Below are 3,723 nucleotides of genomic sequence, written 5' to 3' on the forward strand. Positions count from 1 at the left end.
TTCTTCACATGGAACTCTTGGATTACGTGCTATGTGCAGTTGGAGAAAATCTCATCATTGATCAGTAAAGTTTTTTGTAAATAGCTGTTAAACTTACTTAGAGCCGATTGGAAGAAGAAGAAATTTAGGGACACCCCTTAGAGGACGGGAAGGGTCAGGGTCACCTGAATGCAAATGGAAATGAAGAATTGAAAGGGGATCTCTGCTTCTAGGTGTGGTTCGAGAAATTTCATAAAGCCAAGGAAGAGACTTTGTGTTGCTGCTAGAAACGAATCACACTGTCTGAGACCATGGAGGCTGGGAACCCGACTCGTAGGGCAAAATGTATTATAGGCACACTTATAGGGGTAGTGATATTCTTTTATATTTTTAGTAGTTTTAGTTTCTTATTTAGCACCACAAGAGCAGGAAGCTGAGGTCGAGGGAACACCTACACCTACCACTCCTAGCCAGAAAGAGGTAAACATAGGAGCTGAGAAAGCTTTGCTAGCAGAAGAAAGCCGTAGATTACATGCAGATTTGTCTAAAGGAAACTTTGGAAAGAATGCGTATGCCAAGTTGTTGTATGAGTACATTGATGCGATGGATGCGAAAGATTGTTATGTGTGTATGCACGTGCCAGCTTCAGTAGACGAGAGTATTAGATACCATCACCTGCCATTGACGTATGGAATTTCATGTAATTTGCTGCTTAGCATATTTTATGGACGAAATCATTTTGAATATTTCTTTTCGATTTATGATGCTGTGTTACCGGAAGTCCCAAATTATAAGCATTTGAACAAGTGAGACTATTATAAGTCAGAGGATAGACTTAGATACTTTTTCATTCCAACACGAGAAATAGACACCTCATATGCATATCGACACAATTTGACTTGTTCATTGGCAGAGGTAGAGAAGAAGTTCATAGAACAAGTAGAGGATAGGTATCAAAAAAAGAAGCAGTTGCAGGCGTCAGGCCAAGGGAAAGTAGATTGGACTGATGAGGAGAAGTTGCATAAGACAAGGGGAAGCTATGGTCCGATAGCATTGGATGAGGTACAGAAAGGGAAGTTGTGCCTTCACAGACCAAAGACGTATTATGAAAATGTGTATGTGGGCCAGACAACCTGTGAACACACCTTCACATTAGAATATTACACCAAAGATTTCCTGAAGAGTGTGTTACAAGTGATCCCTACGGTGTATTCTGTCTGTGGGAAGAATGCATATGTGAGGTTGCCGGATAAGTGGTATGGGACATGTTACCTGGCGATTATTTTTCCTAAGATATACCACACCAAGGACTTTGCTCTGGTGGAAGGTGGACACTTGACGAGGGTGAAGCGAGGAGAGAGTGCTGGTGCAATAGTGGGGGATGTGTTTGGAGCTGCAATACTAATGTTGGGAGTGATCTTGAATGACGTAAAGATACGGCGGTTGGCAACTGTGGAGGATGAATTGTCAATGAGTACAGCTAAGTCATTGGTGTTGATTGAGGGTGAGATGCTATCGATAAGGACAATGGTTTTGCAGAACCGTCTTGCTCTAGACGTTCTTCTGGCGAAAGAGGGCGGAGTCTGTAAACTTTTGAAGGTTCAGGAATGTTGCACGTATATTCAAGATAATTCCAAGGATCTGAAGAAATATATACGTAACATTACTGCAATTCATTACGAAATTGAGGATCTGACACAAGCGAATGCATGGGAGAAAGTTGGTAAAGGATTTGGAAGTGTTGGAAACTGGTTTGCAAGTCTGGGAAGGAGTTTCCTTGGATATATATTGAAACCCCTTATCATCATAGTGGCATGTGTGATCGGATTGTGGGGTTTGGTGAGACTGTATAAATGGTATAGGTCAAATAGGCTGACAAGGTCCATGAGAGTACAAGAGCAGAGAATGGAGAACTTGCAAGACAATCAATATCGAAGTCTAAGGGCATTAGAGATGATCAGGCGAGGGAACCTTGCGACAAGTGCTGTGTAGCTCGGTCCCTACCCTAAGGAATGTTGGGTTGGTGGTGATGACACAGGTCATCAAAGGGGGGACTGAGAGAGCGCAAAACTGAGTTAGAAATTGTAGGGGTGCACCATATTCCTGAGTAATCAGCACCCGCATATATAAAGGATTATAATCATGTTTAGATGTGATGTAGGGCTATGAAATAATATACTAGGATTCACCTGGAGTAACGTAAAGTGTTTTGAAAGTACTAATGCCACGTTAATCTGGGAATATTGTTTGCAGTGAAATACTAATTCAATTAAAGGATGCTCAATAAGTCATTAATGTATTTAAATGCTTATTTAGAAATTCATTATTGTATTCATATAACGACATAGAAGTGTTTAAGTTGGAAAATGTATTCTTTTCGTTATAATGATGAAGGCCTAATGAACGGGGAAAATGTTTGCCAATGTTAGAATGTGATATCCCGAAACGTGCAGAGGCCCAGGTGGGGAGAAAGACTGTTTAGGCCGAACTGAGAATGTTTCACTTCACATTAAATCATGGAAATGTCTTTCCTAGAAGGTTGCTTTAGAAAATTAATTGCAAGTAGCATGGAACTGTGAATCAATTTATGTGCGTTCTTTTGCAGGTGCAAGGTTAACTAGAGATAGTAGAGAAGGGCCCATTGTGTATGAGCGTTAGGATGGTAGTCCCAGACATGGAGGAGTGGCTGCGGAATTTAGGGGAGCAACTTCAAGAGGAGAAGACTCTGGGACCCAAGGACGTTTTTCAACGAACAAGGATGAAGATGTCGTAATGGAGTTTTTGAAAGTTAATACCTCTGCGAGGGGCGTACCTTAGGGCGTGTCGCCCATATTGTGGGGTTTGAATTGTGGAGAAGTGTGGCTCAGGGGTTAGAGGCGGCAGACCTGGAGCTTGAGTTCGGCCCGGGACCAGGGTTCAATTCCCCGCCTCGGCGGGTCTTGGGCTCAAAAATTCCACGGACTCGTTAATTCTCGCTCCGGTGCCTTCTCGACTCACGGGTTCACACTCTGCGACTCTGGGCAATAGCTTGCTTAATCTCCACAACGGCCCCTCGCGGTGGGATGCCTGGCTTTCACCTTGTGGATACCCTGCCAGGGTTATCTCACAGGGGAATACCAGGACGGGTTCCCTAAGCAAGCGCTGAGATGCCCCAGGGTAAGTCGTGCGCTATATAAGTTTCATTCATTTCATTCATTTCATCATTTCAATTAGGGACAGCACCCCGTAGGAGATCAGAGCAGATGCGCATGAGGGCGAAGAAAGATGCTGGGTAGGCAGAGAGCTTTACTATGCGACATGGGTTCTTAGACTAAGTCCGAACAAAGTGAGTGTGCTTCTTTGGAAGACACCACGGCTGACACCTTTGTTAGGAGGGAACTTTGTTAAGTAGGGATGCCACTTAGTATAGTGTAGGGACAGATTAATCTGGATTTATCTCCTTTTCTGATGCCTACTAAAACCCAGATTATAGCAATTCTTGCTAATCTAGTGGTTTTGGAATTGATACTTGAATTGTTTCTCAGTCGATTGAGACTTTTCCGTAGGATCATGTTGTATTAGTACCTGTTTATCTTCTGAATCTTTTACTGAGGTGTTTATATACACAACTGCTTTTGGCTTTATAATAAATCTTTAAACTTGACCTTTCGTCAGTGGTTCTTCGGGGAAAGCAATGGGGATAGTTCAAATTGATATTGTGATGTTAAGATAGATTGCCTTCTACACTCTATGACAGGTAAAAAG

The sequence above is a fragment of the Lissotriton vulgaris genome, chromosome 8 (assembly GCF_964263255.1).
Source record: "Lissotriton vulgaris chromosome 8, aLisVul1.2, whole genome shotgun sequence".
Lineage (NCBI taxonomy): Eukaryota > Metazoa > Chordata > Amphibia > Caudata > Salamandridae > Lissotriton > Lissotriton vulgaris.